This window comes from Aedes albopictus, chromosome 1 (assembly GCF_035046485.1).
Source record: "Aedes albopictus strain Foshan chromosome 1, AalbF5, whole genome shotgun sequence".
Taxonomy (NCBI): domain Eukaryota; kingdom Metazoa; phylum Arthropoda; class Insecta; order Diptera; family Culicidae; genus Aedes; species Aedes albopictus.
Genome location: NC_085136.1, coordinates 312,257,370 through 312,283,219, shown reverse-complemented (window position 1 = coordinate 312,283,219; position 25,850 = coordinate 312,257,370). Strand labels below are relative to the sequence as shown.

Here is a 25,850-nt window from a genome sequence, read left to right as displayed (position 1 = left end):
CCCACCAAAAACCAGCCAGCGACTCACCAGTGGGTCGCGACTTACAGTTTGAGAAACGCTGGAATCAATTCTGCTGAGAATATATCCAAGTTCTTACAAAGATTCCTTCAGAGAAACATCCAGAGATCTTTCTGGAATTTACTATGGGATTTTTTTCACGAATTCCATCATCATCTTTGTCTGCAATTTTTGTGGATATTTTCAAGAGTTTCTTTCAGAAATTCCTCAAGCAATTCCTTGAATTTTTTTCCAGAGTTTCTCCACAAGTTTCTCAAAATCTTTTTTTTTTCAAAGAATCAAGATGTATGTTCAGGTATTCTCCCAGGAATTCATCCGGAAGTTATTCCAAAAATAATTACAGAAATTGCCAAAGCAATTTTTTCCGCATATCCCTCCAGATAATTTTCATGAATTTCTTCGAGGAATCTCCAAAGGCACCACCAGGATTGTTTATAGTGGATTCCCTCGGCAAATCCTACAGAGATTTGCTTGGGAATTTCTTCAAGGATTTCTCTAGAATTCTTGCAGTATTGTTTTTTTTCTGCGAGTTCTAGAAAAACTTCTGAAAAATTTCTGGAGGAACTCTCTGGAGGTATTCATGCAGACATCTTTCAACGAATCCGGAAGGAGTTTGTAATGGAACCGGGGGCACTTCTCAATGAATTCCTGAAATTCCGAAGGAAGAAGACATTTTTAGAATAAATCCAAAAAACTCCATGGAAGTATTTTGGAAGAAAATTCCTGTAGAAAGCGCTATAAATTTGATGAGGTTTCTGGAGATATTTTTAATGAAATCCCTGAAGGAATTTCAATGGGAATCCTCACAGAGATTTCTAAAAGAATTCCATAAACAATTTCGGAAGAAATTTTCTGTACACCTTTTTTGGAAATTTTAAGAAGTACTCTTGAGTGAATTTCCATAGGAATTCGGAAGTACAGTGACCCCACAATTTATGAATCGGCAAAAATGACCACAGTTTATGGATCACTCCATTTGATCAACATGGTGATTCATAAATAGTGTACAAAAATTAAGGTGATTCATCGGTGTGGGGTCACTGTAATCTCTGGAGAACTTTTGCAGGTATTTGTTGGAAAAGTTCCTGGAGAAACTCTTCGGAACACTTTGGTGGAATTCCTAGAAAAATTAACTGATGATTTTAAGGGAAATTTCAGGAGAAATCATTTTGTAATAATCTTGGCGGATTTTCTAAAAATATTTCTGGGGGAATTTCTTAAGGAATACCCGGAAAAACGCATGCATAAATATAGCTGAAAAAAACTCTTGGTATATTTCGAAAGAATCCCTTTTGGAATTCCTAGGAAATATTTCTGAATTAATTCCTTAAGTAATCCAAGGAGAAATACTACGAGTTATCCTTAGAGGGAATGCGTAGAGGAATATCTGGAGGACATCCTGAAGGAATCTCTAGAGAAATTTCTGCCGTTTCTGCCTGAATCACTGAAAGTAATAATGCAAGAACAACTGGAGAAACGGGAATAGGATTTTCTAGATGAATTCCCGTAGAAATTCCAGGACACATATCTGCAGGAATTCACAATGCAACCCCCAAAGAAATTGTTGAGCAAATCTTAGTTGAATTTCCTAAAAAAATATCCGTAGAAAATTTAGAGGGAGTCTCTGGAATATTTTCTGAAAAGAACACTGGAATAATCCATGAAAAAAAATGTGAAAAATTTTTAAAGGATTACCTGTAGGCAACTGTGAAGGAATCCACGGTGTAATTTTCTACGGATTTTCCAAACAAATCATTAGAAAATTTTCACAAATAATCCCTGGTGAAGTTCTAATAGGAACTATAAAAAAAATCTTGGAGAGATTCCTGCAGAAATTCATCAGAGAACAACTAAAAGAAACCCTAGAGATATTTCTGAAAGAATGCCCGGAAGAATTTCTGACGAAGCCACAGGAGAAGTTTCTGAAAGAAACATTGGTAGAATTCAAAACCGAGTTCCAGGAATAATTTATGCAGAAAGCCATGAAGCAATTTTGGAAGGAATCCAGAACAGATTCCCTAAAGGAATCCTTGGATGAAATTCTGAAGGAAATCTGAACTTTTGATATTCTGAAGGAATCGCTGAAAGCTTTCTGAAGAAAACCATGGATGATTTCCCGGAAAAAATCTCGTACAGACTTAGGAATCAAACTATGGAGGAATTCTCTCTGGATTATACAGGAGATTCTTAAAGAAATTTATGAGGAATTTCTGAAGCAGCTTATGAATGATTAGGTGTCTTTATTGGAAAAATATACGGCCCGAGGCCTATTCATCTTATGCCACGAAAGATGTTCCAAAAGAACTTTTTAAAGAAATCTATGAAAGACTACCTGAAGAATTTTCATAAGGATTCCATGAAGCAGTTTCCTTAGAATCTTTAGAATTTTTTTTAAGTTTATTTAGAAGGAAATTATGAATTTTCTAGAGGAATTCACAGAGAATTGCTCAAGGTACTTACATCAAAAATTCTTATCAGATTTTTCACCATATTTTCAATGTTTAATTGGTTTGTATCTAATTTTAACAATTCCTCCATCTACCAATAATCTGCTCTAAAAACTTCACCGGCAAGGGCTTTAGAAATGTACTGCAGGAATTTCTCTGTAAAGCCTACCAATAAGTTCTTAAGATTTTTTCAGAAATTTTCACAACTTTTGAATGGTAGTGGGAATGAGACTGGAACTTGATATTGACTTTTATTTTAAACGTCTGAAACACTATATGACAGCATTTCCAATAATGGTTTTCTTATGAATGCCAAAACTTTACGGTCATTACAATGTATGCTTTTTTTTTAATGGCTTCAGCAATTCTTCCAAGAGGCCGTTCATATTCAACGTTAAACAATTGATAAGGCGAAACGGAATTCTAGAAATGTCCATGGCTGCACACAGAGAGGGGGACTAAAGTCTATCAAATGTCCTCGTGGACAGTATTGATTTGAGAAGTGAAGAAAAAAAAACAACAACAAAGATTCGTCTAAGTAACAAAAATATGGCGAATTATTGATCTTCTTTGTAACAGCTCAACAAAAATATCAAAATTTTGTAATTTCATTAGGTAAATTTCTTTAATTTTTTTTTTGAATTTTTAATCATCTGGTTTTACCGAAATAAGAGATTTTCAGAGTTTTGAAATGAAGTGTAGACAATAACTGATTAATAAAAGGTGAACTCGATGTACAAAAATAAATCGAGAATACGAACTATCGATCTACGTCTGTATTTCTAAAGGTCCCATTAGACATGACAAATATTGAGCCAAACAAGCCCAACAAATGACCAATACAACGTAAATCATGGCAACCTCGGATGAATGTCGGACTGCAATGGCAAATATTTATCATTATGACAAACAGTCTAATGGCCCCTTAACGGATGGATGACAAAACGTCGAAAGGGCAAAATGTCGAAGGGACAAAAGGTCAAAAAGTGAAAAAATGGATTTCCTTAAAAAGAATAATGAACTCACAATTACTAAGATTACGTTTTAGCCCTTTCCATGTTTTGGCATTCGATGTTTTGTCGTTCGAAGTTCTGTTCCTAAACCATTTTTAACAGTACCTAACTAAAGTTTTACAGCACAAAAATTGCATTTGCATAGGCATTTTTTTTATTATCGTACAAATTGGGCCGAAGGGTCAAAGATTTTCATGAAAATTTTTCCACAGGCTGGGCTCATGAATATATGAACAAAACAGTATTGGATGAACAGGCAGTATATCTTTGAACCATTATTCAATGTAACATTTCCAAGTCGCACTGAGTGGGAATCAGGCCTAATATTCGGCCAGGCTCAGTGTTTTTTTTTTCACAGATGGCTCAAAAATAAATGACAGCGTTGGAGCTGGTGTCACTGGCCCTGGAATTAACATATCTATATCTATGGGTAAATGGCCAACTGTATTTCAAGTAGAAATACAGGCAATATTAGAATGTACTTCTATTTCTTTACGACGTAACTATAAGCATGCAAATATATGTATTTTCTCGGACAGCCAGGCTGCTCTTGGTTGAAATCTTTCACATGCACTTCAAAATTTGTTTGGGAATGCATTCAATCACTACACGAGGTGGCTAAAAACAGCACTGTTAATCTATTCTGGGTACCTGGGCACTGTGGGATTCAAGGAAACGAAAAGGCGGATTTGTTAGCAAGACTTGGATCTTCAAAACCTTTCCTAGGTCCAGAACCATTTTGTGGGGCCTCAGAATGTACCCTCAAACTGGAACTGAAAAACTGGGAGAAGAATATGATAGAAGAAGTTTGGAAAAGCACGGTAATAGAACGACAATCTAAAAGAATTATATCTCCAAACTAAAACATTACTCGAAACCTTCTGAGTTTGTCTAAAAAAGATCTGAATACTTTTTGTGGTTTAGTAACAGGTCACTGCTCAAGCAAAAACTTTTTAAAACTTCTAGGAATATTGGAAGATGACACTTGTCGATTCTGTAGAAGTTGCAAGGAAGATTCGGAGCATTTATTGTGTAACTGTGATGCACTTTTCCATAAGAGGCACACATATTTTGATAGGAGTGTAATACAACCATCAGACGTATGGATGACTTCTCCTAGCAAGGATATACATTTTATTCGATCTAGTAATACCTTACTGGGATAATACCTACAGTCAGCAAGTGGAATCACTTAACTCATAGTGGTATGACACACTGGCATATGGCATATATATTAAATAGGGGCCCGCCACAATAGATCAACAATTAGTCGCAGTGGAAATGTACCCAACAAGAAAAAAATATGAACAAAAAAAATTGAGAAAAATTCAGGGTCGTCTATTTTCCCGGAAAACTCAGGTGGAAATTCTTTGCCTTCCCCTGACACTACTTACTTTGAAAAATCATAACTCAAGAACGAAGCATCATAGAAACAAAGTTTTTTTCCACGATTTTTTTTTTTTTTTTGAAAGCAATTTTTCTCAAAAATCTAAAAAAAAATGTGAACTGAAAAAAGTTTTCGTAAAGTAAAGCCGGAAAAACAATGCCCGAACACGTGAAAAATTTTCAAAAAAAATATTTTTGAGAAGGTTAATTAATAAGCTTTAATCGCTGAAATTTTTGGAATGCACTTTTTTTTCCTTATTGAGATATGGCCAATTTTGTTTAAAAATGTCCAAATGTATCATATAAGCCTTTTCTTTGAAAAATTATAACTCAAGAACTAAGCATCGTAGAAACAAAGTTTTTAATGAAAATGAAAGCAATTTTTTCAGGAATCAATAAAAGTATGAAGTGGAAAAAGTTTTCCACTAAATTTTTCACCGTTGGGAAAATTCAAAAAGAAAAGACGGAAAAACTATTCCCGAACTCGCGGAAAAATTTTCAAAAAATATTTTAGAGTAGGTAATTTTATAAGCTTTGTTTGCTGAAATTTTTGGAATAGATTTTTTTTTTCTATCTTGAGTTATGGTTAATTTTGTGAAAAATAACCATGTACGCATATATTATGTGATCATTTTTTCACATAATTGGCCATAACTCAAGAACGAAAAACAAGTGCATCCCAAACATTTCAGCCATCAAAGCTTATATAACTACCTTCTCAAACATATTTTTTTTGGGAATTTCCCTCGAGTTCGGGCATAGTTTTTCCGTCTTTTCTGTATGAATTTTCTCAACGGTGGAAAATTTTATGGACAACTTTTTCTTTTTCATATTGTTTTGGATTCCTGAGAAAATTTGCTTTCATTTTCAAAAAAACAGTTGTTTCTATGATGCTTCGTTCTTGAGTTATGATTTTTCAAAGAAAAGGCTTATATGGACATTTTTCAACATAACTCAAAAACGAAAAAAAAAGTGCATTCCAAAAATTTCAGCGATTAAAGCTTATTGAATAACTTTCTCAAAATTTTTTTTTTGATATTTTTTTACGTGTTCGGGCATTGTTTTACCGGCTGATCTTTACGAATTCCCTCAACTGTGGAAAATTTTGTAGAAAACTTTTTCCAGTTCATATTTTTTTTAAATTTCTGAGAAAATTTGCGTTCATTTTCTAAAAAAAACTTCGTTTCTATGATGCTTCGTTCTTGAGTAATGATTTTTCCAAGTAAAGAGTGTCAGGGGAAAACAAAGAATTTCCACCTGAGAAAAATAAGCGACCCTGAATTTTTCTTATTTTTTTTTTTATTCTTATATTCATTAGCCCTGCCTGTGGAAAAAGTTTCATGAAAATCTGGAACCCTTCGGCCCAATCCCGTACGGTAATAAAAAAATGTCCTTACTAAAGTTGTTAGTTATATTTTGTGAAGAATTTGAGAAAGAGCTCCAGGATATCTCCTGAATTGAGAGTGACGATCCAGACAAGTTCACAATACGATATTACAGAATAAATTTGCATAAGAAAATTCTGGAAAAAAAAACCAGTGACAAAATTGATTTTTTTTTTGATTATTTTTTTTTGCTTCGAATGTTATCCAAAATTTATTAACGCTAGAATGCTAGAATGTTCCATAAATCCCTGGCTGTTTCCTGCCCTCATCCCACTCACTTACACCCCCACTCGTTGCAAAGCCTGGATTTTTTCCCGGGATCGACAATGGTGGTGCGCATTGTCGAAACCATTCGCAGACTTTGCCAATAAAGAATAACTTCATGGAAATGCCCCTCGCATGCCACCACTCCGAGTTGCCCCCTCGCCACGGCCCTCCTCCCTAGCCTGGTCGTCGCCACATTTGTCAGATTTGCGAGGTCAAAAGGCTGGGAATCATTCACCCAAAGTGCGTACGAGGGACGTGTGTTGTAACATCTCATGACTCTGTGAAAGATGCAAAATTGCAAGCCCCGATCATACTCAGACAGCTGCGTGACAGCTCAAAGCAGGGTTGGGAAATGTTATGAGAGTGTAATTTTGTTTTTTTTTCCAAATCCATTGCCCACAGTGAGAATTGTTTATTGACATTGTTGATGCTCACAAACGGAAATTCTCAAAAAAAGGTAGGACTGAAAATTGCCATGACATTTTTTTCGAGAAATTGTGTGACATTTGTCATCCCTGGCTCAGCGGGAATCTTCGTTTCCATCCGCAAAACTGTCATGCACAACGAGTATGCCCATCGCATTCTACTTAACTTGTTTTCAATATAATAGTTTGTAACAGCGTTGAGCTAACTTACTTAAATTTGAGATTTTGTTCCTTTTTTTTATTACATATTGCAAATTTTCCATTATTTTTGGAAATAGTTGTATGCGATTTCTACAATGCAACGCATTGTATCAGCGTTATTCAACGTTAATAGCAATAAATGTTTATTATTTTTATTTTTATTTTTTTTGTTTTTTTTTTTATTTTTATTTTTTTTGCTTCAATTATTGTGTTTTAAGCTTGGTTTTAAGCTAATTTTTCTCTATTTTTTGAAATGAAAGTAGGCGATTTCCATAAAGCTGAATGTTGGTCATATTCTCCATTCAATGTAACGCGTTATTCATTGTAACTTTATATGTGTTTTCACATTATTTTTTTGATTCAAATAACTCTTTTAAGCAGTTTTTTGTTTTTTTTTTGCAAATTGAGATTGGGATGACTTTTATTGCAGAACCATGAAGAAGCGTTACCTTATATGTAACGCAGAAACATCTTGACTATCGTCCCTAAGGAAATCAATTCAATTTTAATGAAAACTGATGTACACAGAAATTACGTATGTACAAAATCGTTTCCGTACGATTTCAAAACTTTCTCCTCTTGCAAAGGTGCTCGCCGAAAGTAAAGCCAAACAGCCACGGGTCGGTGGCTAACTCTACAACAGCGTATTTAGATCAACTGCTTCGTATGTACAGTACACGTACCCAGGTTAGAGGTATGACCAAAAAAAAATCTCTCGTTGTTGTTTTTCCCACCACTCACTCGCCCATACTCCACCGTGTGTTCCATTTCGGGAAGGCATAAATTTTGGCGTCGTCGTTTACATAAATATTGGCATTTTTTTTTTTCGCGTTTGTCCTGTGTACCCACTGTGACTGTGTTCCATCGCACCGGGATGACGTTCGCGTAACGGTAGCGTTGGTTCCGCGTGGCTAGCGGCCATGGGTGGATGGACGGTGGAGGTTGGTCACGCTGCTGATGCCCATTTCGATCTGTCATTGATTTATGTGATTTTTCTTATGAATATGGACGTGGTGGTGGTGGTGTTTTTTTTTTTGTTAAGTTCGTGGGAAATGGTGCAGCAGTTTTTCCTTCCTTGCATGGCGACGACAGTTTGTGTGGGAAGCATTCGATAGTTAAAAAAATATGATGAACGTGACTGCATCTCCATTAAATGGTACAAATGGAATAGTTCAATTGGAGTGGCTACAAAAAAAATGGAGTGTCGTATCCACAGTGCCATATAGTATAAATTAAATTTATGCAGTCACAGAAGTTTTGTCAAGCTACAAGTGGCTTCTGTCATATTTCAGAAGTGGCTTCTATCAAGCAACCGAAGTAGCTTCTGTAAAACCATAGGAAAGACATCTGTCATGCTACAGAAGTGGCTTCTGTCATGCCATAGAAGTGACTTCTGCCAAGCCACAAAGGTGGTTTCTGTCAAGCCACAGAAAAGACTTCTGTCGAGCCACTGAAGTGGATTCTGTCATGCCACATAACTGGCTTCTGTCAAGCCACAGAACGGGCTTCTGTCAAGCCACAGAAATGGTTTCTGTCATGCCACATTAATGGCTTCTGTCATCCCACAGAAATGGCTTCTGTCATGCCACAGAAGTGGCTTCTGTCATGCCACAGAAGTGATTTCGGTCATGCTACAGAAGTGGCTTCTGCCATGTTTCACTAATTGCTTCTATCAAGTCAACATAAATGGCTCTTGTCAAGCCACATAAGTGGCTTCTATCATGCTACAGAAGTGGCTTCTACCAAGCCACAGAAACGGCTTCTGCCAAACAGCAAAAGTGGCTTCTTTAGTGCCGCAGAAGTGGCTTCTGTCAAGCCACAGAAGTGGCTTCTGTCAAGCCACAGAAGTGGCTTCTGTAGAGCCATAGAAGTGGCTTCTGTCAAGCCACAGAAAAGACTTCTGTCAAGCCACAGAAAAGACTTCTGTCAAGCCACTGAAGTGGCTTCTGTCAACCCATGGAAGTGGCTTCTGTCCAGCCACAGAAGTGCCTTCCGTCAAGCCATTGAAGTGGCTTCTACCAATGAAGTCGCTTCTGTTAAGCCACAGAAGTGGCATCTGTCATGCCAATGTAGTCGCTTCTGTTAAGCCACAGAAGTGGCTTCCGTCTAGCACAGAAGTGGCTTCGGTCATACTACAGAAGTGGCTTCTGGCATGCAACAGAAGTAGCTTCTATCATGCCACAGAAGTTGCTGCTGTCATACCACAGAAGTGGCTTCTGTCAAGCCACTGATGTGGCTTCTACCAAGCCACATTAGTGGCTTCTGTCAAGCTACTGAAGTGGCATCTGTTATTCCACAGAAATGACTTCTGTCAAGTCACAGAAGTGGCTTCTGTGAAGCCACAGAAGTGGCTTCTGTCATGCCACAAAGATGGGTTGTGTCATATTTCAGAAGTGGCTTTTATCAAGCAACAGAAGTGGCGACCTTCCCCTAGTAAAAACAGTCATAGGGCAGTAGTATGAGCTGTTCCGCCAAAAATCTCACACTTAATCAACCGTGTTGCATTCTTTCAACAACAGAAAACAACGAAGACCACGTCGTCTTCGTCATCCCAACAATAATGGGCGTGTTCCTCGTTCCTCATGAACCAGAATTTTTCATGAATAAAAAGTGCTAGTTTTGAGGTGGTTACTTCATCGTTTCTGATGAATCATGTTTCCGTCTCAGATGCAAAATGGCATCAATCTTACGCGGCACCGAGTGTTATAACACTATTTAAATGCACGACCAAGTCAAAATTTTCAATTGTTGGTCTCGGCGAGAAAGATCACCGTGCACAACGTTCTGCGGCCCATTCTGTGGCATACCAAAGGACATCTATGTATGTGCACTAGCAGGAAAAGCGACGTCGACGACTGGCACATATGTACGGCTACGGCCGCGGCTGTACCCATGGGGTTTTATAATTAAAATTATAATGAAGATAATTTTCTCGTATTTTAATAGCGTTCACGCTAACAATACAAAACAAGTTTCGCTTGGAGCTGTGTGGTTGGGGCCACGGTTGGAGTGGATGAGTGAGGCGAGGAATTGCTGCATTCGCGCGACGCAAGAGAGAGAGTTATATATATTTTACAACATCTCTAAGTGTAAAGCTTCGTGAAGCAGGAGTAATGGTGGGACGGTGGAAATTGTTGCCGTTGTTGTCACCGGCAGTGACAGAGTCTTGGTGGCGTTTCAAAAGTGAGTGGAATCTGCTTGATAGAAGGAAAAGCGGACTATCGTTGACCGGTTTGTGCCTTGTACAGTGTGGTTTGAGTTAGGGTTGGTCATTGCTGGGAATTAGGTTATAGTTACGTGGGGCATTGTACAGAATTACTCTATTGGCTAACCACAATCAGAAATGTAAGGCAATTACAAGAAATTTAACTAGATTTGTTACTATAGGATAAATAGAAAAAACAGTTCAAAAACTAAAAAAATAAAAAAAAAATAAATTGAAACAAAAAATAAAAAAAGGTCTTGAAACCATAGAGCTATGATCATTAAGAAAATTTAGTTTCAATGCAAAGGTTAACATCAACATAGCAAATGTTTGAGATTTGAAAAAAAGAAAAAAAAAGAAAAAAACAAGAAATGTAAAAAATGATTTTCTGATAGTTTCAATACAAAATAATAGCAAAAATAAAATTAGGACACTAAAGTTGCAGCGAAACAAATCACGTTAACGCAGAAAATTGAATCGTTAAAAAAATAAACAAAATAAAAAAAAAATAAAATTTGAAAAAAAAAATAAAAATAAACTTTAAAAACTTGGGAATTCGATTATTTGAGCACCCCTACCCCGTCAAGCAAGCGCCCCATTATCCTTGCACCATCACAGCCCGGTCCGTCGAGGTTTAATTCTTGATGATGTGCTGATTAATTTCACTGCTGTGCTCTCCGTGAAACTTCAGATACGAACAGATAGAACGGTAATGCACACGACGCAACGCACGCAGCGCAACAACAACAGGCGACGCATTTCACAACCATCACGATTCGCCTATATAGCAAAAACCAAAACCTAGCAGATATGTCAACCGCAGGGCGTCATCATCAACATCATCCCGTTTTATCCCCCCTTCGGTTACCCCTGTCACTAACCAACCGCAGGGCCATTGCCCGGACTCCAAGACTGCCCGTGCAGTGCATGCACCACAGGCCTTGTGCATCATCGGCGTAATGAGGAAGAACGTTTCGCTTCGGGGAAACCTCTCGTCTACACTCGCCACACAAATTATGCGAAATGGTGGACCCCTCGGAAGGGTTGTCAGATTCTCATCTGCAGCCATTGCACATTGATTTGCATTATCTAACAAATTTTGGACCTATCCTAGGTTTGTCAAATAATGGAATTTTGTCAAAACTATGATTTTGTTTATAACTGCTGTTCAGAACGTTTCAGAAATCCATCAGCTGACGAAATCGAAAATCTGGCAACCCTTCCCCCTTTTGAGTGACATCACCAGTCAGAATCCCACTCGCATGGAGACGCACGCAGATCGCAGACAGATGCGTGTGACTGATTGGTTGTCATTAAATGGAGCGCAATTATGCGTCAGGCCTGGTTTTTGTATTTTGAGTTTTCCCGGGTAGAGGTGAAGTACTGACGATCAAAACGTGATATTGGTTTGATTGACATAAGAGATAAAAGATCTGAAAATAATATCTGAAAAATGTTCCTGGAACATCTGAACAATATCAAAATTTGATATTTCAAGATCAAACGAATAACTTGCTGCTATTGATTAGATCTTACAAGATCTAAATATGATCTGATGATGATGTTCCAAGAGTAAATTTTAGATATTATTTTTAGATCTTTTATCTCTTATATCAATCAAACTAATATCACATTTTGATCTCAATATCAAAATATGCTATTATTGAGCTCTTTTCTTATACCCGGGTTGTGCTTTGTCTCCCTTCCCTGCTGATGAGGGGAGCATTTCGCCATTAACTTCTTGCTTGGCGGGAAGCCTCTTTCCCGTTGACCGTTACATTAGAAAGTCAGCAACACGCATCATAAACTCGCACCAACAACGACTCTCACCGTCAGTCACCGACCGCACCGGCAGATGGCGCGTTTGTTTCGGACAGTTGCTGCTGGTCAAGATCACACTGGTTACAACAGTAATCGGCGCTTTGAGGTGCTATGAAATCCGATTCAAGTTCGATTTGGAAAGAAAATAGAACATCAGTCAAGTTTTGCTCTTCATATAAGAAAATGAATTTACCATTGGCCAATTTCATGTTGGTGATCTTCTATTTGGGGCGAAGTTTTGAGAACCGTCATAAAATCTCATACCTTTTATTTTATGACAGTTTTAAGAACCTCTTCTAGTCTATTCGATTGAAAAATGTTACTAGAGGAATATTAAAAAAAAGGAAACTGTGTGAGATTTCCCATGTTTTTTGTGCCTTCATATGTGCAAAAACTCTGTGATATTGGGTCATTTTCCAGGGATTCTTCAAGAATCTCCTCAAAATAAAACAAATATTACGTGCATTCTTTCAGATATTTGTTTCAGGATTTTTCAGAAATTTATTCAAAGATTACTCCATAAATTCTTCCAGGGATTTCTAAAGTTTTTAACAAAGATTAATACAGAATTTTCACTGGCTATTTCTCCAAAATAAATCCAAAGTTTTTTTTTGAGAAAATCTACCATGCATTGTTTCAAAAATTCCCCGTGAACTTCTTCAGATATTTATAATTTAATGATTCCTTCAGAAAATCCTTGAGAGATTCCTCAAGAAATTTATCGAAGAAATCCTTCAGAATATCATCCATGAATATTTTCAAAAAATCATACATAGATGAAAAATCTTAGGAAATTTTAAGAAAGTTTGCCAGGCATGCATTCGAAGACAACTCTGAGAATGCCTACAAGTATTATTCCTGGAATTCCATCAGAAACATTTAAGTTTTTTTTAGAATTTTCTCCAATTTTTTATAGAGATTTCCTCAGAATTTAATTGAGAAACTCCTCCCTTTGTTGAATTCCTTCTAAAATTGCTGAATGCATTTATTTAGAAACCATTCTTTCAGAAATTTTTCCATTAATTGTTTTAAGTTCTTCAAAATATCTTCCCATTTCCAGAATTTCTTTTAGAATATTCCCTAGATGATCCTCCAATTTCTCCCATTTCTCCAAAAACAATAGAAGCTTCCATGGATTTCTTCACAGATTCCTCTAAAGAATCTAAAAAATAAATTATTTTATGAAATCATCCACAGACTCCTTCAGAAACGCTTTCAGCAATTCCTGCATGATATAAAAAAAACAATCCCAGGTAACAATTTGATACAGTACAAACTATTCTTCAACTGTTTGAAAGCATCCTTCCTTTGAACAAAAGCTGAGCACACGAGGTATTTATTCAGCCCCTTAACATCTAATTTTGGTGATTTTAATCAAACTTTAGCTATTATGAGGTTCATGAAACGCTGATTTAAGGCTTAATATGAGCTTAATCAATCAAATTTATTCATTGTGTAAAAAACAATTCCGTAATATTATATCTACCATCTGCGGCATTTAATTTCCAGAAGAGATGAAGTCGTACCTCCTGATTTAGTCACTCACCTTAGTACCTACACCACATACAATTGTATACGTATCCTCAAACACGGAAGCATTACTTGTTGTGTCTGAATAATCAAGAACATCAGTTGAACTAAGCCTGTACTGAGGCTGAAAAAGCGATGTAAATTCTACAAAAAACTTTTTTGGGTCAGCTGTCAAAAATTATTTGACTAAAAGTTGAACAAGAGAAGATTAATTCTACATGTTAGTGTATGTTTTAAAGCTGGTTACACAGATGAATAATAGTCTATTTAATTTGATATTCAGCCATCTATGTATTGCTGACTTAAGAGGTTGAACAAGCCATACTTCAGACCAATGTTCAACTGTCGTTGTATTCAGACTCTGACACCATTGACCAGCCAATGTTCAGCTATTACTCTCACTGTTCAGCATTCATTATTACTTGGGAATCTATCTGAATCGCCGTCAGAAACACTTCTACAGCTTCGATCGAAAAATCCTTTATTTTTGATTCAGACATCATCCGAAGTTTCCTACAATAATCCTTCAAAAAATATTTTAACCGTTATTTGTCCGACAAACTTTTTGCTTTTTTCTACACCGTGCTTTTTAAATAGGCGCTGGGTACCGGGATACCCTGTCGACCACATAAGGGTTAAAGATCCTTACATAAGTTCCAGTGGTTTCTTCAGAAAATCTTTCAGAGATTCCTTCGCAAATTCGAACAGTTTTTTTTTACTAGAAGTCCACCAGAGATTTGTTGAGTAATGGATCTAGGGATTCCATTGAAAATTCCCGCAGGAATATGTCCAGAAATTTCTTCAGAATATCCAGCAAGAATCCCCTATAAGGATAACCCTATGAAACAGGATATTTTTAGAAATATTTAGACTTATCAAAACGTTTCTCCAGATTTTAGAAAATCCTACAAGAATTCCATTACATACATCCACATATTGTTCCAGGAATACTTCCAGAAAACCTCCCAGAATTTTATTAAAAAACTAGCTGTCCCGGCAAACGTCGTTCAGCCTGCCTACTGTGTTTTTTGACATGTAGCTCTGTAGAAAAATGCCCCGCAGAATGGAATTTCAAACTTTCTCGTTTTCGGTGCGTTCCCGGTCGATTTTCTCAATTATTTTTTCGTACAAACACGGAATGAAATACTGAAATACTGAAATAATGGTGCAGATCAAAAAATTTCCCTGGTATCATCAAATATTCCGCAAGATATTCTTTCAAGAGTTCCTCTTGCGATTTCTTCAGCGATTCAACTAGAGATTTCTTCAAAAACTACTTCATGGATTCTTTCAGAAATTCCTGTTTGGATTTTAACAGAAATTCCTCCAAGGATGACTTCAAAAATATCTCCGGAGATTTATTCGGAATTTAAAAGATTTTTTGAGAAATTTGATTTATTGTTTTTTTAGAAGTTCTTCCAGAAAGGGCACAAAAAATACTGGAAGAATTCTGGGAAAAAATCCTGAAGAATTTTCAAAAGAAATCGCTGGAGAATTGTCTGGAGAAAAATTGAAAAAAATATAACACCTGCTGATACCTTTGGAGATTTCAAAATTCATTTTTGAAAGCCATTTCTGAAGTTATCTCTAGAGGAGTTCCTAGCTAAATACCTGGGAGAACAGCTGAAGAAACTCCTTAAGATACCTCCTTAATGCCTAGAAAAAAGTCAAAAGAAACCTGTGGATGACCTCAGAAAGTAATTTCAAGGGAAATTTTTTTTGAGAATTTTTTGGAGATATCCATAGAAGATTTTCTTAACAAATCTCTCTAAAAATGTCTTCTGAAATTGAAGACAAAGCTAGTGCTGGAGTTCTTGCAGAAATATCTCAGTTAATTCCACTCTTCTGAAGGAATATTAAGAACAATTTCTTATACAATTTCTGAAGGATAAAATTCAAACCTTGAAGTACTACCTGTTGAAATTTCTTAAAGAAAACCTGCAGAATAAAGCAAAAACTTGAAGGAAATTTTCAGAGAGCCACTGAGGAAATTTCCGAAGAAAATATTGTTTTGAAGGATCCGCTGAAAAAAGCCAATGAATAGATTCTGGAGTAATAACTGCAGAAATTGTTGAGAGAATCTTTGGACAGTTCCCGGAAAAAATACTGAAGGAAAATCCAAGTTAAAATTTAGAAAAATTTCTGAAAAAAAAATCCCAAAAAGAACCTTAGAATCCCCTGTAAAAAAAATCCCTGAATGCCTCTTTTGAAAAAATGTTTGAGAGAATTCCTGAAGAACCCTCTGGAGAAATTGCTTTTTTTAGGCAATTCTGATCACATTGTTTGAGGATTTCCTACAAAATTCTTTGAAGAAACACATGAAGGAATTGAAAATAATTCCGGATGAAATCCCAGGAGGAATATTTAAATGGATATCTGCAGAAATCCGTGGACTTATTTCAAAATGAATCTTTTGAAAAAAAATCTTGAGAAATTCCTGAAGAAGACCCAAAGACAATACCTAGAGGATTTTCCTTTTTTTTTTAATCAAAATTCTGGAGAAGTTTCTACAGAAATACTGGCATTCTAAAGGAATACCTAGAGAAATCTTTGGATAAGTTCTCGCTGGAATAATTCTAAAAAATCTGTGAGAATGTTGTTTCAATGAAAATTCTGAAAAAAATGATAAACCTAGAAATAAAAAAAGTTAATGGAATTTCTGGCGAGGTTTGTTGAGGTAATCGAAGAGAAAATTCAAAAGAAGTGTATGGGAAGAAACATATTTCAAAACCAATTCTCAAAGGAGTCTTTGAATAGCAGAATGATATAAGATAACCTGGAGGAATCCCAGAAGGAACTTCTTGGGTCAAACCGGACCTGGCGGGATGGCTAGAGCACATACTCACAACGCCGAGGGCTTGGGATCGAATGTTTTTTTTTCGACAAACTCATAAAAAGTGACTATTTCCTTCGAAAGGGAAGTTGAGGCGTGAGTCATGAGATGCATTAGCTTTGAGAAAACCATCTCGTTAATAAAGATAAAAGACTTCTTCGGAAAACATTAAATTAGATTTGGAGAATTTCCAAATGATTTCATAAAAAAAAACTTGAGATTTCCCAAATTCCTAAAAGCATCTCAGAAGAAATGTATATAGGAATTTATAAAGGAAGGATTATCCGAAAGAGCACACTTGCGTCCCAGAATCACAAAACATGGTGAAACATCTGTTAAATCCGAAAACTTAGAGAGCTGACAATAATTCCGGATAAAGTTCCTTAAAAATCTTCGAAGAAATTTCTTTGAAGGAAAAAAAATCGTTAAAAAAAACCGTAAAGTTTTGGAAGATTTATCAGAAAAATTCTTTGAGAATATTCGAAAAATACCTTGGCAGTATATCTGGAGAAATCTTCGAAAGAATTCTAGAAGTAAGACTTGGGAAAATTTTAGGAGAATGATTTCATAAAAAAAAAAAACAAAATTGGAGGCTTTGGTAGAAGCTATGGAGAATACCTTGGAAGAGAAAATCAAGAATACATTATATGAATTATTTTTAAAACATTCATTGGAAAATTCCTGGAATACATCCTTGGTAGAATCCGAGGAGTAATTCTTGAAAAATTTCCCTCCGAAAAGTACTTCAGGAAGTTCAGAAATGCATCGATAAATTTTCCAGGATTTCTTCGCCAAGTGTTTCTTGAAAAACTCCTCCATGATATTTTTCAGGGATGACTCCAAAAAATTATCCATGGATTCGTTTGATTTTTTTTAAGAACCTTTTCAAATTCAAATTCAAAAATTCTGACGATTTCACCAAAACAAAATATACCTTGAAAAATTCTTGGAAGATTTTGGAAAATTGGATAAAATCCCAGTAAATCTGCTGCAGAAATTTTAAATAGAGTTTATAATGGAATCGTTAATGCAATTTTTGTAGAAATCTTCAGAAAAATCCTTCAAGAAATTCACAGAAAATTTAATGGAGAAATTCCAGTGGGAGTGGTTGTAGAGTATTCAGAGAAATTACTAAAAAAATATATTTTGCGAAACTCCTGAAAAAATCGCAGGTAGCATCCTTGGAAGATTTTCTGCATGAAAGCCTGCAAAAGCCACATTGAAAGAATTGGTCAAGAAATACGGGGACGAGTTTTTTTTTTTTTTGAGAATAGTTGGACAATTCCTGAAAAAAGTCCTGCTTAGAAAGAACTCCCACGAGAAAATTCTTCAGTAGGCCTGAAAATTTCAAAAAGAGTTTTGCCATGCTACAAAAATTTACTGTAGTTTTTTTCTGGAATTTCCTCCTAAAGATTCACCAAGAATTCCGCACACAAATTTTTACAGAAAGTCCAAGAAGCATTTAGAAAACAATAATAATAGTCTCTGGGTGCATGGGCAATACATTAAAAGAAATTGGTAAGGACTTCTCATACAAAATTCTGAAAAAGTTCTCCCACGAATTGTTTCAATAAATTTTCGAGAAGCGCTCCTGACAATAACTTCGAAGAGAAATTTTGGAAATTCCAAAACGCATGCTAGGCGATCTTGTGGGCGATGCTGGCGCAGGAGTTTCCGATTCGAACTTGAATGAAATTTCTTTTAAAAAAATCCTTCACAGAAACGTAAAATCCTGGCAAAAAATCTTCGTAGACTTCTTGGAATAATGATTGGAGAAATCCCTGAAGAAACTCTGGCAAATCAGGCATCAAATTTCTCTGCATGAGATGAAAAAAGTCTCCTACTTCAGCACTCACGATAATTCTCTCTTTCTCTATCCACAACTCACGGATAAACAACAGAGCATCATTTTTTTCTGGCGGGGTTAATTGAGGTAATCGAGCATAAAATCTAAAGAAGTACATAGGAGGAACTATATTCTAAAACAGTTGTCGGAGGAATTGCAAGATTCTTTTTTCTTATCTGTATTAACGAGATTGTGAGCCCTAGGCTAGTTCATCTCGGGACCCACGATTTTACTTCTCTTCACATTTTGTAAGTTTGTCGGAAGTGGGATTCGATCCCAGGTCCTCAGTATGATAGTCAAGTGTTCAAACCATCACTTCAGGTCCACTCCACAGGAATTGCTTGTGAGTTTCTAGAAAATTACAAAATTCTGATGGAATAACAATGAAACCATGGTGCATTTCAAGAGAATGCTGCTGTTGTTTAGTGTGAACTTCAGTCAATCAAAAATACCTGAAAATTCGTTTGATGCAGGGAGGTATTGCTTCAGGATTTCCTTTTCAAATTTGTCCAAGAATTCCTCCTTAGATTCTTCAGTAAATTCCTTATACTTCTGAGTTTTCTCCAAGTGTTCTCTCCGAGATTCTTTCAGGAATTCTTTATGAGATTCCTTTATAAGTTTCTTCTAGGATACTTCCTAGGACTTCATTCTAAGATTCCACCAAGATTTTCAAGGGATTTCCTTAAGGATTTCTCCAGAAATTTCATTATAGATTCCTTCAGAAGTTCCTTTTGGGATTTCTTCGGGATCTTTTTCTAGGAATTATCCAGGAAATTCATCCTTAATTCGTCTAGTTGTACCTTCAAGAAGTTGCGCCTGGATTTCGTATCGCTTCCCAAACTTTGCTTCCGCAATCCTTCCGTTTGCCAAGAGAAATTTCCGGAAGAATGCTGTTGGGGCCTTTGGGAGGGATTCTCGGGAAAACACCCGATGGAATCATTGTTAGAACTCCTTGAGCAATCATTGAAACAATTCCTAGAGAGTTTTGTGAGAGAATTGCTGAAAGGGTTCTAAAAATCCTCCAAGACATTACTTGGAAGCAAAACTGAATTTAAAAAAAAACTTCAAAGGAAGGCTTGGGAAGATTTTTTAGAAAAAAAAATCCTTGACAGAGTGCTTGGAGTGGGAAACTACTGGAGAAAGATTCAAATAAAAATACTGGAAGAAATTATGGAGAAACTTTGGAAGAGTTGGTCAAGGATAATGGGAATAATTGAAAAATAATCATAGAAAAACTTATCTAAATCATCCTTGGTAGAATCCCTGGGAGAAACCTTGGAAGAATTCTAGGAAAGTCCTTAAGGAGGTCGTGAAATTTCTGAAAAAGTTTTTTTAGGATTTTTTAAAAAACCAACGTCCAGTGGATAACTGACACTGAGGAAGATTACAAGTGGTAGTCGCAATACGCGTATCTGTCAAAGGATAAGCAACATAGGGCGGAATTAAAAGGTACGAAACTGATTACACTCATTCATAGAGGGTATTTGGCTTAGAGGGTTTGAAAAGTCGGTACAAGGTTCTGAATTAGCTGAGTTATAGCAGAAAAGTGCCCAAAATAGGACCCTTGCGGAGATGGTTCCACTTCCCTACCAGAAGAACTTCTAAAAAAACTTGAGAAAAGTTCGCGGGCACTTTTTGAGAATTTGTCTGATAAATACTGAATTTCTCGAAAGAACAACACCTTGGCGAAGTTTTTGATGCATTACCCATGCACTCCTTGTGATTCTTCTTCTTCTTCTTCTTCTTCTACGCTGCCACTGGAATTTGGCCTGCCTCTCTCCAACTAAGTGTTCTTTGAGCACTTACACAGTTATTAAATGGAGGGCTTTCTTTGCCAGGCATTGCATGAATTTGTATATTGTGAGGCAAGCACAATGAAACACCATGCCAAGGGAGTCGATAAAATTTTCCCGACCGGAACCGGAATCGAACCCGCCGTCTCCGGATTGACGATCCATAGCCTTAACCACTAGGCTAACTGGAGACTCCTTTTGATGATCATCGCTGCAATTTCTTGGTTATAAGAATTTTCAGCCTTAGGCTTATTCATGACACTGACACTGAGGAAGATTACAAGTGGTAGTCGAAATACGCGTATCTGTCAAAGGATAAGCAACATAGGGCGGAATTTAAAGGTACGAAACTGATTACACTCATTCATATAATTCAGAACCAATTGACACTATTTTTGGAACGCGATGGAATACGTATGGTATCTAGCCGTTTACAAAATTTCAAGTCAATTGGTTCGGAATTTACTGAATTATAGCGGAGAGTGCCCAAAATTCCGGCCGCTGCCCAAGTGATGCGCTACTCTAATATCTTCAAAGTTTTTCCGTGCATTTTTTAAGATAATATTTTTGGAAACAAATTTGTCATTGAGGACGGAAAAGCTAGGCTGTGAATGATGGGCGAAGAACTTAAATAGTCTAAGTCAGAACTTTCCTTTGATCAGAGAGTTTTTGTTTAAAGATTCCATACATACTAATTCTAAGAATTTGTTCGGACATGAAGAAATTCTTGTAAAAAAACCGGAAGAACACATTAAGAAATTGTCAGAAATTGCAGCAAAAATTCCAAGACGAATGCTTGGAGAAACTGGTTAAGAAATTGCTGAAAAGAATCGTAGAGGACTTCTTAGAAAAAATATTGGAGAAACCTCTTAAGGAATCGTTGGAGTAATTTCTGTAACAGTTCTAGAAAAGTTTACTATAGGTGAAGAGAGTTCTACAGTAACGATCTATAGAGCTACTTATTTCGGCACTGCAGTCTTCATAATATAAAAACGGCAGTTTTAGATTTTCCCAATGTTTCAACTCGTTTTGTCACCCCAATAAAAAAAACGAATAGTCAGAATTAGCCTATGAAAAAAGTCTTCAATACGAGCTGAAACGTTGGGAAAAATCTAAAAATATCGAATTAATTCCACAAGACTGCAGTGCCAAAATTAGCAGCTCTTTACTACAAGGTTTCAGCTATAGTAGAATTACAGTATTGCTATTTTCTGTTTTTTAGTGTCCTCTTCCTTCCTTGCAACCAACGACTTGTTCCAGGACAAGCTTTTTTTTCAATTTGAATTGAAATCGTACGTTTTCCCTAAGATTTTATTTTATCTTTTCTAGCGACATTTTTGACGAGAGGATGGTTCATCTCGAAACCCACGGCTTTACTATTCTTCTGAAGGAAGAATCCACATATGTGTGACTTTGTCGGGAGTGGGACTCGATCCCAGTTCCTCGGTGTGACAGTCATGTGTTCTCACCATCCCACCAGGTCCAGTCCGCATAGATTTACATGTTTCCTTAAAGTTTTTCTAGCATTCGACGGATAACGGTGCTATAACTGCAAAACTTAGCATTTAGGTAAGGTTTAGATATTTTCCAAGTACTCCTTGCATTAGCTGCATTCTGCCACTCAGCAGCTGACAATTCTGCAATGTGTTGCAGTTATCAAGTTTCATCCAATGAGCGAAACATTAACATTTTGCAGTTATCAAAGACTACTGTTACCACGATTATCGGAAATGTGAAGTACACAGTTCAAAATTGATACATCGTGTTCGCTGTAACAAAATGAGTACCAACGCTTTCAACACAATTCTCCATCGAATTGTAAAATTACATGTTGTCTGCAGTATGCAGCTTGCTTGCAACTTCGCGTGCAAGAAATTCTTCTCTGTAAAATCGAATGATATGAAATGGAAATTGAAACGTTCTAAAACTTACGTCAAATGTAGATTTCAGATTTTCTTTCTGTGTAAGATGTATAGATCATCATTTAACCTTCAGTTTTAAGTGCCTGTAACTAAGAGTTACGTCAAAAATAAAAGTTCTTGACCAACTGGTCTAAAAGGTTAGTTTAGTTCAACCAACAAATATTGACTGTATTTCAATGGAGATCCTCTATAATATTATCACAATAAATATTGCGGATTCTACATGTGCTAGCAAGAAAATCAAATAACCCTTTTTCCCAAATGTTTGCGCAAAACATTTTCCATGTGCAACAAACATAAGCCAACTTGTATGTACTAACTTTAAGTTAGCTTCAGTACTCGTTTAGCATTGCTGTAATCAACAGTCGGGTTGCGTCCTCCATTTTCGCAGCACGAGACATCTGACGGCGTGACGCAAGTAAACAGACTACATTTGCCCAAAATATGTTTTCCCTCGCATCTCTACTTCCTCCACTCCTTTCTTACCTGTTTCACAGTTCCTTCTCACTCGTTCAAACACTTTTCTGCCAAACAACCTTCCCAGCAACGGCGATGTCTCAGCCACGAGTACTCTTGACCTATTCGTCCACTACCGGATTTCCCGGGTCGTTCACAAACCACAACCACTTGACGACGGTCTTCGTTCTCCGTAGAACAAGATCTAATCACACGCACACTTCGGTACACCAGCTGACTAGCTCACTTGTCGTTCGATCAAGACCCTTCACACCCAGCTTCACATCACCTCTTTTTCACTTCAGAATCAGTAGGCCGACGGCTTTTGACACGTTCCGCGTTGCTTGGCAACTGTATTCTGCACGCGCTGCACGCCTTCTTCGATTACCGATGCAACGGGAGCGTCCAGCGCTTTTGTCTGGGACTCTGTTTATCAACAATTCTTCTGTTTCCACACTCACAGGAACCCCATTAATATCGTCGATGGCTGCCGTAATTCAGCTGAGTTTCACCGAGTTGTACCCGGTAATTATCAAGATTAATTACGTTTTTCTCACCTTCCCCCGTTAGATGCTATCCCTCCGAGATATCGCAGCGACCTTGTTGGCACCTTCCGGCGCGCGGTTCATATTTCTCCTGTCGGCGGCAGCACCAGCAACAGTAACAACGACGACAACGACAACAACACATTCGACGGTGGACGCTGCTCCATCACTTTCCCCGCTTGTTCTAGTATTTAATCGCGTCGTTCAACTATGCCGCCTACTGAGGGCATCACTCATCTCTCAGTTACAATAGTGACGGTCGCAGTAGCCACAGACATGACCTGTTGTGCTCCTCGCTTGCTGAGCTTGGCTGTTCGACGCGACGAATACGGCGGCCACCAGTACGGAAGTGGCGACGCGAATTTGGCACATTTTTCGGAGACTCGTCGAGACTTTTGAGTATTTGCTTCGCTCTTGTGTGGTTAAAATTTCCTCTACTTTTTTTTAATAGGACGGTACTCGTTATGAATGTATATGTGTACTTGGTTTTGTTGCTTTGATGGTTTTTCTTCTTCTTCTTCTTCTTGTCTGCCGGTTTCGGGTTGCGTCAGAGTTGAAACTTCACTCCGCGCTTGATAGTGGGAAAGGTTTGGGTTTTCTTCTCAGAGTTCACAACCGCTCGAGATATCTGCTTCTAGCAGGTTACAACACGTTTCACAGCAGGTTAAAAATTTTGCGATAGAAAATACGTTTCTTTGTTCTACTATACAATTACACTAGAAAGAGAGCTACCGAGTAACAACTATTTAACATTTTCTCTTCTTCTTCCCATTAATACAGTAACTACCACAGAAATATATATATATTTATACTTGTGAGAGTACGACGTGTAGAAACACTTCTTTTCTATTTACTCTTATCTAGCTAAAAGCTTATTACAATGTAGTCGTGAGGAAAGATATTAAAACAGTGAGTAAAACTGTAGAGCACAACCTTCGGAGAAGAGATTTTCCTTTCACAAATTCGGGGATAACTACAACAATACCCCCTCTGCCCGGCGCATACTGCGATTGAACTGCGTTTTGACGTTTGGCACACCTCGCTTTCTAGCCTCACCTTGAGGAATGTTTTCATCACACTACCGCGCTAATCACTTTCCCGTCGCGACGCGAATTGATTCTTATTTTTCCGCCACTCACTCTCTCGGCCCGAAATGAGAAATTATTTTTAATTATTTAATTTACATTTATAGTTCCGCCCGCGGTTCTTCTGGTTTCAGTCGTTCGTTCGTTCGTTCGCTCAATTTCGCTTGGTTGCTCGACGGCCCGCGTTCTGCCAACCTGACATCCGTCGCACGGATGAGCCCGAATGTGTTACGAAGAGTTTTGTTCACATTTTTCGTCCCGTTCCGTTACGTTTGGCGGATCTGCTGTTTTTTTTTGTCTTCACACTGGCTACATGGTGACTTGCCGGTGAGTTATTTGGTTTTGAGTGCGATTTTTCGAGCCATTTCTACTGGGGGCGATATGCGGCAACAATGGCGACGACAGCGTTGAAATCCGAGATTCCGCTTGTTTTGCCTGTCGTTAACAGTTATGGGGGCTGTGGTTGATTTTATCTGAAAAATTGCGGAGAAAACAGAAAGAAAATTTGTCAGGATTGATTATATTGTGCGCGTTGCGAAAGTGGTGGCATAAACGGGGAAGCAGTACCAAACACGTCAAGCATTTCATCTACTATCAGTTCCCAAGGTTTCAGTATTAAATTCGTTCCGTGGGAAACCTTAGAACCGTTTCTGTTGCGATCTTAGTAGCTTTGTAATTCACGTCGTTATGGACCTGTTATCAGTTCCTAAGGTAGTCAATAAATATTTCATTCCATTCACGAGTCCATTGCTAGTATTCAACGAAGTCAATCGTTTTTCGTAGTTGCTCTGCTACAGGTTATGGGCCCAACAGGAGGACCGTAGCCGGAGCTAGGAAGTAGTCTTGAAGATGTTTTCAACTTCAAGAAACTTCTAGAAGAAAACCCAAAGTTGAAATGTCACTGAATCACGTTGCTGCTGGAAGTGGAGAAAGCGGAAGAACCGCAGCCGCAGCAGGAATCGCTCGAGTTGGTGGAGGTTTCGCGAAGCTACGTAGCTGGGAGAACTATACGGCATCGGCGTTCGTGGTGATGGTCACACTGCGCCCAAAACTCTATGTCATCAACAATGTACGGTACCAGCGACCACCACGGTACAACCTAGAGCGACTAAAACAACCTGATGACACCTCAGCATACGCGCAGAATCTCGAGGTCGCGTTGTCAGGCGAGGGCGAGCTCGATGAGGCCCCTCTAGAGGACTACTGGAATACAGTGAAAGCAAAGACCCAACTAAGACGTCGCACTTGGGTTCAAACCAGGGACCTCTTCTAGTACTTCATTCGGTCCCGGTCCCCAAATTTGACACATCGAAGTTCACCTTTTTTAGACTTACCTTGCAACTAAATAGTATTCTTTCGACATTTTTCTGTAGTAGGCTGTGTTGCAGTGTGGATGACACAAACGGAAGAGAGGATGATGTAATGCAAGAGAATTATTTTGCCATTCGGCGATCTGGCGATTAAAATTATGATAAAGGCCAGAGAATCATTTTTGCATCCGTTATGGGGTTGTAGTATCCAAATTTTTCCATAGTCATGTGCCCGACGAATTGTATTGAACCCTGATGAAATAATTCGCAATATGTAACCCAATGCTTTTATTTGGAGATGCTTCTAGATCTCTCGCGAATCGACGCTTGGGTTGGTTTACCATTGGGTCTTTGGTCAGATC

General features: G+C 37.6%; 1 long non-coding RNA gene across 1 annotated transcript in view; it reads right to left on the bottom strand.

The window, feature by feature from the left end:
- Positions 1-25,850, bottom strand: part of LOC134285746 (uncharacterized) — a 160,529-nt gene that overhangs the window by 66,284 nt on the left and 68,395 nt on the right. The window contains exon 2 of the long non-coding RNA XR_009996589.1: positions 22,579-24,651. This is a non-coding gene — a long non-coding RNA (uncharacterized LOC134285746). The remainder of the gene's footprint in view (positions 1-22,578; positions 24,652-25,850) is intronic.